Source organism: Oncorhynchus masou, chromosome 33 (assembly GCF_036934945.1).
Source record: "Oncorhynchus masou masou isolate Uvic2021 chromosome 33, UVic_Omas_1.1, whole genome shotgun sequence".
NCBI lineage: Eukaryota > Metazoa > Chordata > Actinopteri > Salmoniformes > Salmonidae > Oncorhynchus > Oncorhynchus masou.
In genome coordinates this window covers 4,451,209-4,463,708 of record NC_088244.1, presented here as the reverse complement: position 1 = coordinate 4,463,708, position 12,500 = coordinate 4,451,209, and the positions used below count along the sequence as shown (strand labels likewise).

Here is a 12,500-nt window from a genome sequence, read left to right as displayed (position 1 = left end):
GTGTTATCCAGGGGGATACCTCGTCAGTTGTACAACAGAAAGGGAAAGGAGGATACCTAGTCAGTTGTACAACAGAAAGGGGGGATACCTAGTCAGTTGTACAACAGAAAGGGGATACCTAGTCAGTTGTACAACAGAACGAGGGGATACCTAGTCAGTTGTACAACAGAAAGAGGGGATACCTAGTCAGTTGTACAATTGAAAGGGGGATACCTAGTCAGTTGTACAACAGAAAGGGGGGTACCTAGTCAGTTGTACAACAGAAAGGGAGGATACCTAGTCAGTTGTACAACAGAAAGGGGGGATACATAGTCAGTTGTACAACAGAAAGAGGGGATACCTAGTCAGTTGTACAACAGAAAGGGGGATACCTAGTCAGTTGTACAACAGAAAGGGAGGATACCTAGTCAGTTGTACAACAGAAAGGGGGATACCTAGTCAGTTGTACAATTGAAAGGGGGATACCTAGTCAGTTGTACAACAGAAAGGGAGGATACCTAGTCAGTTGTACAATTGAAAGGGGGATACCTAGTCAGTTGTACAACAGAAAGGGGGATACCTAGTCAGTTGTACAATTGAAAGGGGGATACCTAGTCAGTTGTACAATTGAAAGGGGGATACCTAGTCAGTTGTACAACAGAAAGGGAGGATACCTAGTCAGTTGTACAACAGAAAGAGGGATACCTAGTTAGTTGTACAACAGAAAGGGAGGATACCTATTCAGCTGTACAACAGATAGGGGGATACCTAGTCAGCTGTACAATAGAAAGGGGGGTACCTAGTCAGCTGTACAACAGAAAGGAGGATACCTAGTCAGTTGTACAACTGAACGCATTCAACTGAAATGTGGTAATAACATGGCTTTATACACAGGGTACCAGTACTGAGTCCATGTGTAGGGTACGAGGTCAATAACATGGCTTTATACACAGGGTACCAGTACTGAGTCCATGTGTAGGGGTACGAGGTCAATAACATGGCTTTATACACAGGGTACCAGTACTGAGTCCATGTGTAGAGGTACGAGGTCAATAACATGGCTATATACACAGGGTACCAGTACTGAGTCCATGTGTAGGGGTACGAGGTAATAACATGGCTTTATACACAGGGTACCAGTACCTAGTCAGTGTGCAGGGGTATGAGGTCATTGTCGTAGATATCTACATATAACTCGCAATAAAGTGACACATAGTGAACACTAGCAGCATCGTATGTTGATGAGTTAGTGAAAGAAGGGTCAATGCAGGTCAATTTGTTTAACTATTTAACTAATTATTTATCAGTCTTATGGCTTGGGGGTAGAAGCTGTTCAGGCTCCTGTTGGTTCCAGACTTGCCGTGTGCTAGTAGAGAGAACAGTCTATGACTTATGTGGCTGGAGTTCTTAGGGTCGTCCTCTGACACCGCCTGGTATAGAGATCCTGGATGGCACGGAGTTCAGCCCCAGTGATGTCCTGGACCGTAAGCACTACCCTCTGCAGTGACTTGCGGTCTGCCAAGCAGTTGCCATACCAGGCGGTGATGCAACCAGTCAAGAAGCTCTCAATGGTGCAGCTATAGATCTTTTTGAGGAACTGAGGGCCGGTGCCAAATCTTTTCAGTCCTCCTGAAGGGGAAGAGACGTTGTCGTGCCCTTTCCACGACTGTGTTTGGACCATGATAGATCCTTAGTGATGGAGGAACTTGAAGCTCTCGACCCGCCCCACTACAGCCCTGTCAATGTGAACGGGGGCGTGAACGGTCCTCCTTTTCCTTTATTCCACGATCAAGTCCTTTGTCTTGATGATGTTGAGGGAGAGGTTGTTGTCCTGGCACAACACTGCCAGGTCTCTGACCTCCTCCCTATAGGCTGTCTCATCGTCGTCGGGTCTACCACCATTGTGTCGTTAGCAATCTTAATGATGGTGTTGGAGTCGTGCGTGGCCACACAGTCGTGGCTGAACAGAGAGTGCAGGAGGGGACTAAGCACGCATCCCTAAGGGGCCCCCGATTTGAGGGTCAGTATGCGTATGTGTTGTTGCCTACCCTCACCATCTGGTGGCGGCCTGTTAGGAAGTCCAGGATCCAGTTGCAGAGGGAGGTGTTTAGTCCCAGGGTCCTTAACTTAGTGATGAGCTTAGAGGGCACTATAGTGTTAAACTCTGAGCTGTTGTCAATGAACAGCATTCTCACATAGGTGTTCCTCTTGTCCAACTGGGAGAGGGCAGTGTAGGTATTTCAGACTGGGTCGGGGAGAGGTTGAAAATGTCAGTGAAGACACTTTCCAGTTGGTCAGTGCATGCTCTGAGTTTGCATCTAGTAATCCGTCTGGCCCTGTGGCCTTGTGAATGTTAACCTGTTTAAAGGTCTTACTCCCAGCAATGGAGAGTAAGATCACAAAGTTATTTGGAACAGATGGTATTCTGGTATAGAATTCGATCTTAGTCAATTATTGATGCTTAGCCTGTTTGATGGTTCGTCTGAGGGCATAGTGGGATTTCTTATAAGCTTCCGGGTTAGAGTCCCGCTCCTGGAAAGTGGCAGCTCTAGCCTTTAGCTCAGTGCGGATGTTGCCCCTAATCCATGGCTTCTGGTTGGGATATGTACGAACAGTCACTGTAGGGACGACGTCCTCGATGCACTTATTAATGAAGCCGATGACTGAAGTGGTGTATTCCTCAATGTCATCAGAAGAATCCCGGAACATGTTCCAGTCCTGTAGTTTAGCATCTTCTTCATCTAACCACTTTTTTTTATTGCTCCTCAAAACCTCCGGAACGTACGCAGACAAAACTGTGGCTTAGCAACCGTTTCATCAGACGACTTCTGTATTTGGCGTGCCACTGGTACTTCCTGTTTGAGTTTTTGTTTGTTAGCAGGAATCAGGAGGATAGAGTTATGGTCACATTTGCCAAATGGAGGACGAGGGAGAGCTTTGTATGCCTTTCTTTGTGTGGAGTAAAGGGGCTCTAGAGTTTTGTCACCTCTAGTTGCCCAGATGACATGCTGGTAGAAAATAGGTCAAACTGAAATCACTGGCCACCAGGAGAGGAGCCTCTGGAGAGCAGAACCTTGAGGTTCTATTCTAGAACCTTGAGGTATTCCAGAACCTTGAGGCTTCCTGTCGGCTCTTAACAGAGAGGCAGGGACCTCCACATTGAGCTTCCCCGTTGAGCTTCCCCGTTGAGCTTCCCCGTTGAGCTTCCCCGTTGAGCTTCCCCGTTGAGCTTCCCCGTTGAGCTTCCCCATTGAGCTTCCCCATTGAGCTTCCCCGTTGCTGCCGATGCAGAAGAAAAAACTTCTGGATGGACTGTATATTATCCATGTCCTTGTTCAGCAACGACTCAGAGAAACACAGAATATTACAGTTCTTCAGGTCCCGTTGATAGGATAGTCTCCGACAGAGCTCATCCAGTTTGTTCTCCAGTGATTGTACGCTCGCCAATAGAATGGAAGGTAGAGGTGGTTTATCTATTCGCCGACGTAGTTTTGTCAGGGTGACTGCTTCTCTTAAGGACGTGTCTCTTTCTCTTCCTGAGCCTCGGGGATTAGGGCCTAGTGATCAGTATGTCCTGCACTGCGGACTAGTTGATGTAGAAATCTTCTACCAAATTGAGGTTAGTGATCGCTGCTCTGATGTCTAGAAGCTCTTTTCGGTCACAGGAAGCGATGGCCGAAACATTATATACAAAAAAAGTTACGATCAGAGAATTTTTTTAACGTTTTGAATTTTAAATTTAGCTGTGGTCCCTGGGCAGAGTTAGGTAAGAAAGAGAGAGGTCATTTAACTGTGGTCCCTAGGCAGAGTTAGGTAAGAAAGAGAGAGGTAATTTAACTGTGGTCCCTAGGCAGAGTTAGGTAAGGAAGAGAGAGGTCATTTAACTGTGGTCCCTAGGCAGAGTTAGGTAAGAGTCTGGTCCCTGAGCAGTTAAAGTTAGGTAAGGAAGACAGAGAGGTCATTTATCTGTGGTCCCTTCACAGGTTGGGACACAAATCAGGTTAATTAACATTCCAATGTCTTTCTTATCCTCTGGGGGGTCAACATGTCTGTCTCTCTGTCTCTGTCTCTCTCTCTCTCTCTCTCTCTCTCTCTCTCTCTCTCTGTCTGTCTCTCTCTGCTCTCTCTGGCTCTCTCTGTCTCTCTGTCTCTCTGTCTCTGTCTTTCTCTCCCTGTCTCTCTCTACCTGTCTCTCTCTCTCTCCCTGTCTCTCTCTCTCCCTGTCTCTCTCTCCCTGTCTCTCTCTCCCTGTCTCTCTCTCCCTGTCTCTCTCTACCTGTCTCTCTCTCCCTGTCTCTCTCTCCCTGTCTCTCTCTTGCCCTCTCGCTTGACCTGTCTCTCTCTCCCTGTCTCTCTCTCTCTCTAAATTCAATTCAAGGTCTTTACTGGCATGGGAAAGATAGGTTTACATTGCCAAAGCAGGCAAAGTCAAAAATAAACAAAAGTGGCATAAACAATACATTTTAACAGTAAACATTACACTCACAGAAGTTCCAAAAGAATAAAGACATTACACATGTTATATTATGTCTATTTACAGTGTCATAATAATATGCAAATACAAAAGGGAAAATAAATAAACATAAATGGTGTTTCTTCTTCACTGGTCACACATCTTGCTGCTGTGATGACACACTGTGATATTTTACCCAGTAGATATGAGAGTTTATCAAAATCAGGGTTGTTTTCTAATTCTTTGTGGATCTGTGTAATCTGAGGGAAATATGTCTCTCTAATATGGTCATACATTGGGCAGGAGGTTAGGAAGTGCAGCTCAGTTTCCACCTCATTTTGTGGGCAGTGAGCACATAGCCTGTCTTCTCTTGAGAGCCATGTCTGCCTACGGCGACCTTTCTCAATAGCAAGGCTATGCTCACTGAGTCTGTACATAGTCAAAGCTTTCCTTAAGTTTGGGTCAGTCACAGTGGTCAGGTATTCTGCCACTGTGTTCTCTCTGTTTAGGGCCAAATAGCATTCTAGTTCGCTCTGTTTTTTTTTGTTAATCCTTTCCAATGTGTCAAGTAATTATCTTTTTGTTCTCTCATGTGTTGCTGTCCTCTCTCTCCTTTTCTCTCTCCCTCTCTCTCTCTCTTCTTGTCTCTCTCTTGCCCTGTCTCGCTTGACCTGTCTCTCTCTCTCCCTGTCTCTCTCCTTTTCGCTCTACCTTTCTCTCTCCCTCTCTCTCTCTGTCTTTCTCTCCCTGTCTCTCTCTTGCCCTCTCGCTTGACCTGTCTCTCTCCTTTTCTCTCTACCTCTCTCTCTCTCTACTTGTCTCTCTCTTGCCCTGTCTCGCTTGACCTGTCTCTCTCTCTCCCTGTCTCTCTCCTTTTCGCTCTACCTTTCTCTCTCCCTCTCTCTCTCTGTCTTTCTCTCCTTGTCTCTCTCTTGCCCTGTCTCGCTTGACCTGTCTCTCTCTCCCTGTCTCTCTCTCTTGCCCTGTCTCGCTTGACCTGTCTCTCACGTGGGTGCTTCTAACTCAACAAGTAATCACTGACACGCTCAACCGCACACACAAACTCGCACGCGCACACACCCGCCTGCACTCGACACGCACCAAGCCCCTTCCTCCTAGCCCACCTACATTCCTGCATTTGAGGGACGGAAGAGAGACAGCCTAGAGAGGGACACCGTCTGTCTCATCAGAATGAGATGCGTGGCACCGCGGCGACCATTGAAACGAGAAAAGCGACTAGACTAAAACAGTTGAGGGCGTTCAAAGGAGAAGAACACATCAAAGACTCTTCAGAAGTGTTTTTTGAACAGACGATTAGAGATGGTTCAATGAGACGAAGTGGACACCGTCTGTCTCAGCAGAATGAGATGGTTCAATGAGACGAAGTGGACACCGTCTGTCTCAGCAGAATGAGATGGTTCAATGAGACGAAGTGGACACCGTCTGTCTCAGCAAAAGGAGAAGGTTCAATGAGACGAAGTGGACACCGTCTGTCTCAGCAGAATAAGATGGTTCAATGAGACGAAGTGGACACCGTCTGTCTCAGCAGAATGAGATGGTTCAATGAGACGAAGTGGACACCGTCTGTCTCAGCAGAATGAGATGGTTCAATGAGACGAAGTGGACACCGTCTGTCTCAGCAGAATGAGATGGTTCAATGAGACGAAGTGGACACCGTCTGTCTCAGCAGAATGAGATGGTTCAATGAGACGAAGTGGACACCGTCTGTCTCAGCAGAATAAGATGGTTCAATGAGACGAAGTGGACACCGTCTGTCTCAGCAGAATGAGATGGTTCAATGAGACGAAGTGGACACCGTCTGTCTCAGCAGAATGAGATGGTTCAATGAGACGAAGTGGACACCGTCTGTCTCAGCAGAATGAGATGGTTCAATGAGACGAAGTGGACACCGTCTGTCTCAGCAGAATGAGATGGTTCAATGAGACGAAGTGGACACCGTCTGTCTCAGCAGAATGAGATGGTTCAATGAGACGAAGTGGACACCGTCTGTCTCAGCAGAATGAGATGGTTCAATGAGACGAAGTGGACACCGTCTGTCTCAGCAGAATGAGATGGTTCAATGAGACGAAGTGGACACCGTCTGTCTCAGCAGAATGAGATGCTTCAATGAGACGAAGTGGACACCGTCTGTCTCAGCAGAATGAGATGGTTCAATGAGACGAAGTGGACACCGTCTGTCTCAGCAGAATGAGATGGTTCAATGAGACGAAGTGGACACCGTCTGTCTCAGCAGAATGAGATGGTTCAATGAGACGAAGTGGACACCGTCTGTCTCAGCAGAACGAGATGGTTCAATGAGACGAAGTGGACACCGTCTGTCTCAGCAGAATGAGATGGTTCAATGAGACGAAGTGGACACCGTCTGTCTCAGCAGCAGAATGAGATGGTTCAATGAGACGAAGTGGACACCGTCTGTCTCAGCAGAATGAGATGGTTCAATGAGACGAAGTGGACACCGTCTGTCTCAGCAGAATGAGATGGTTCAATGAGACGAAGTGGACACCGTCTGTCTCAGCAGAATGAGATGGTTCAATGAGACGAAGTGGACACCGTCTGTCTCAGCAGAATGAGATGGTTCAATGAGACGAAGTGGACACCGTCTGTCTCAGCAGAATGAGATGGTTCAATGAGACGAAGTGGACACCGTCTGTCTCAGCAGAATGAGATGCTTCAATGAGACGAAGTGGACACCGTCTGTCTCAGCAGAATGAGATGGTTCAATGAGACGAAGTGGACACCGTCTGTCTCAGCAGAATGAGATGGTTCAATGAGACGAAGTGGACACCGTCTGTCTCAGCAGAATGAGATGGTTCAATGAGACGAAGTGGACACCGTCTGTCTCAGCAGAATGAGATGGTTCAATGAGACGAAGTGGACACCGTCTGTCTCAGCAGAATGAGATGGTTCAATGAGACGAAGTGGACACCGTCTGTCTCAGCAGAATGAGATGGTTCAATGAGACGAAGTGGACACCGTCTGTCTCAGCAGAATGAGATGGTTCAATGAGACGAAGTGGACACCGTCTGTCTCAGCAGAATGAGATGGTTCAATGAGACGAAGTGGACACCGTCTGTCTCAGCAGAATGAGATGGTTCAATGAGACGAAGTGGACACCGTCTGTCTCAGCAGAACGAGATGGTTCAATGAGACGAAGTGGACACCGTCTGTCTCAGCAGAATGAGATGGTTCAATGAGACGAAGTGGACACCGTCTGTCTCAGCAGAATGAGATGGTTCAATGAGACGAAGTGGACACCGTCTGTCTCAGCAGAATGAGATGGTTCAATGAGACGAAGTGGACACCGTCTGTCTCAGCAGAATGAGATGGTTCAATGAGACGAAGTGGACACCGTCTGTCTCAGCAGAATGAGATGGTTCAATGAGACGAAGTGGACACCGTCTGTCTCAGCAGAACGAGATGGTTCAATGAGACGAAGTGGACACCGTCTGTCTCAGCAGAATGAGATGGTTCAATGAGACGAAGTGGACACCGTCTGTCTCAGCAGAATGAGATGGTTGAATGAGACGAAGTGGACACCGTCTGTCTCAGCAGAATGAGATGGTTGAATGAGACGAAGTGGACACCGTCTGTCTCAGCAGAATGAGATGGTTCAATGAGACGAAGTGGACACCGTCTGTCTCAGCAGAATGAGATGGTTCAATGAGACGAAGTGGACACCGTCTGTCTCAGCAGAATGAGATGGTTCAATGAGACGAAGTGGACACCGTCTGTCTCAGCAGAATGAGATGGTTCAATGAGACGAAGTGGACACCGTCTGTCTCAGCAGAATGAGATGGTTCAATGAGACGAAGTGGACACCGTCTGTCTCAGCAGAATGAGATGGTTCAATGAGACGAAGTGGACACCGTCAGACTGTGAAAAGATACGACTGAATAGATCCTGTTGTTACTGTTTCTAACACTTCATTCGAGTTGTGATCGATTTTTAACGTTAATCTGCAATCAGAGAGAATCAGCCTATTAATTACAGCGATGTAATGATTCAGTGTTGTTGCAGAGCGTAGCGAGACCTTGTCTTTACTCAACAACACCGGCTAACAGAAACAGCCGCTGGGACATTAACATTAATAACGTTGAACGGTGAAATGATGAGCGACACCAAGACTCAGCAACACTGGTTTAATCTCCGCCCCAGTCCTGTGTGTCCCTGTGTGTGTGTGTGTGTGTGTACGTGTGTGTGTGTGTGTGTGTGTGTGTGTGTGTGTGTGTGTGTGTGTGTGTGTGTGTGTGTGTGTGTGTGTGTGTGTGTGTGTGTGTGTGTGTGTGTGTACGTGTGTGTGTACGTGTGTACGTGTGTACGTGTGTGTACGTGGACTCTACACACTGAGAGGACTCTACAGACTGACAGGACTCTACACACTGACAGGACTCTACACACTGACAGGACTCTACAGACTGACAGGACTCTACACACTGACAGGACTCTACACACTGACAGGACTCTACACACTGACAGGACTCTACAGACTGACAAGACTCTACAGACTGACAGGACTCTACACACTGACAGGACTCTACAGACTGACAAGACTCTACAGACTGACAGGACTCTACACACTGACAGGACTCTACACACTGACAGGACTCTACAGACTGACAAGACTCTACACACTGACAGGACCCTACACACTGACAGGACTCTACACACTGACAGGACTCTACACACTGACAGGACTCTACACACTGACAGGACTCTACACACTGACAGGACTCTACAGACTGACAAGACTCTACACACTGACAGGACCCTACACACTGACAGGACTCTACACACTGACAGGACTCTACAGACTGACAGGACTCTCTACACACTGACAGGACTCTACCCACTGACAGGACTCTACAAACTGACAGGACTCTCTACACACTGACAGGACTGTCTACACACTGACAGGACTCTACACACTGACAACAGGACTCTACACACTGACAACAGGACTCTACACACTGACAGGACTCTCTACACACTGACAGGACTCTACAAACTGACAGGACTCTCTACACACTGACAGGACTCTCTACACACTGACAGGACTCTACACACTGACAACAGGACTCTACACACTGACAACAGGACTCTACACACTGACAGGACTCTCTACACACTGACAGGACTCTACAAACTGACAGGACTCTCTACACACTGACAGGACTCTCTACACACTGACAGGACTCTCTACACACTGACAGGACTCTACAAACTGACAGGACTCTCTACACACTGACAACAGGACTCTACACACTGACAGGACTCTACACACTGACAGGACTCTCTACACACTGACAGGACTCTACACACTGACAACAGGACTCTACACACTGACAGGACTCTACACACTGACAGGACTCTCTACACACTGACAGGACTCTACACACTGACAACAGGACTCTACACACTGACAGGACTCTCTACACACTGACAGGACTCTACACACTGACAACAGGACTCTCTATACACTGACAGGACTCTACAAACTGACAGGACTCTCTACACACTGACAGGACTCTCTACAAACTGACAGGACTCTACACACTGACAGGACTCTCTACACACTGACAAGACTCTCTACAAACTGACAGGACTCTACACACTGACAGGACTCTCTACACACTGACAGGACTCTCTACACACTGACAAGACTCTCTACACACTGACAGGACTCTACACACTGACAGGACTCTACACACTGACAGGACTCTACACACTGACAACAGGACTCTACACACTGACAGGACTCTACACACTGACAGGACTCTACACACTGACAACAGGACTCTACACACTGACAACAGGACTCTACACACTGACAGGACTCTACACACTGACAGGACTCTACACACTGACAACAGGACTCTACACACTGACAACAGGACTATACACACTGACAGGACTCTACAGACTGACAGGACTCTACACAGTGACAGGACTCTACACAGTGACAGGACTCTACACACTGACAGGACTCTACACACTGACAGGACTCTACACACTGACAGGACTCTACACACTGACAACAGGACTCTACACAATGACAACAGGACTCTACACACTGACAGGACTCTACACACTGACAGGACTCTACACACTGACAACAGGACTCTACACAATGACAACAGGACTCTACACACTGACAACAAGACTCTAGACACTGACAACAGGACTCTACACACTGACAGGACTCTACAAACTGACAGGACTCTATACACTGACAGGACTCTACAAACTGACAGGACTCTACACACTGACAGGACTCTACACACTGACAACAGGACTCTACACACTGACAGGACTCTACACACTGACATGACTCTACACACTGACAGGACCCTACACACTGACAGGACTCTACACACTGACAACAGGACTCTACACACTGACAGGACTCTACACACTGACAGGACTCTACACACTGACAGGACTCTACACACTGACAGGACCCTACACACTGACAGGACTCTACACACTGACAACAGGACTCTACACACTGACAGGACTCTACACACTGACAGGACTCTACACACTGACAGGACTCTACACACTGACAGGACTCTACACACTGACAGGACTCTACACACTGACAACAGGACTCTACACACTGACAACAGGACTCTACACACTGACAACAGGACTCTACACACTGACAACAGGACTCTACACACCGACAACAGGACTCTACACACCGACAACAGGACTCTACACACTGACAACAGGACTCTACACACTGACAGGACTCTACACACTGACAGGACTCTACACACTGACAGGACTCTACACACTGACAGGACTCTACACACTGACAACAGGACTCTACACACTGACAGGACTCTGTGCTCCTCAATAGTAAATACTAAATAACACAACCTTGGGCATAGACGTCATTTCAACATCTAGTTGGTTGAGTTGTCAACTCACATGAATTCAACGTGAAATCACCAAGTCATTGGATTTAGGTTAAAAGTAATTGAATTTAAGATTTAAAAAAAAAAGACGAATTAGACATTACGTTGATGACTTTGCCGTTTTCCACATTGATTGGTGGAAACAACGGTGATTCAACCCGTTTTCTGTCCAATGGGAACTCTGTCTGCTGTATCAGGTGACAGGTGGCACAGTCCAACATGACCTTACAGTGAAAACACACAGACATGAGAGAGACAGGACAGATGTGGAGCTGGGGGGAGAAGTGTGTTCCCAGTGTGTGTGTGTGTGACCCAGTGTGTGTGTGTGTGCGTGCGTGCGTGCGTGTGTGTGTGTGTTTCCCAGTGTGCGTGTGTGTGTGCGTGTGTGTGTGCGTGTGTGTGTGTTTCCCAGTGTGCGTGTGTGTGTGCGTGCGTGTGTGTGTGTGTTTCCCAGTGTGCGTGTGTGTGTGCGTGCGTGTGCGTGTGTGTGTTTCCCAGTGTGCGTGTGTGTGTGTGTGTGTGCGTGCGTCCGTGTGTGTGTGTCTAAGAGGAGAGACAGAGACATAAAGAGACTGAGTGAATCAACACCTGTTGCACCAGTGGGTCATAACTCTACATCTGACCTAGAAATGATACCTGTTGCACCAGTGGGTCATAACTCTACATCTGACCTAGAAATGATACCTGTTGCACCAGTGGGTCATAACTCTACATCTGACCTAGAAATGATACCTGTTGCACCACCTGGGAGCGCTTCCTGCTGTGAGCTACGTCTGGACTACTAGTAGGGAGCAGGCGTAGGGTGTTCAATTGGGACTGTCATTCATTCAGATATGCACAGAAAATATATTTTCAAAAGGATGGGATTTTCGTGTTCATATTTCAAAAACATCTGTGGCCTTTTGGAATTGCCTAGACGCGCTCGAATCAATAGCAGAATGATATGCTTAGACTTTTGTTTTTGTGAAACATCTCATCTCACACGTCACTGGCTTTTCGAAGTAGCTGCAGGCAAAATAATCCACGAAGCTACACAACATGCTAACAAAATGTTGTGATCAGCCCTGCTAATAGAAGAACCAACCAGACTAATGACGATGAACACCCCCCCCCCCCCAAATCTACTT

At 47.4% G+C, this 12,500-nt stretch overlaps 1 protein-coding gene across 1 annotated transcript in view; it reads right to left on the bottom strand.

The window, feature by feature from the left end:
* lama5 (laminin, alpha 5) overlaps window positions 1–12,500 on the bottom strand; it is a 255,832-nt gene that overhangs the window by 224,449 nt on the left and 18,883 nt on the right. The window lies entirely within an intron of this gene.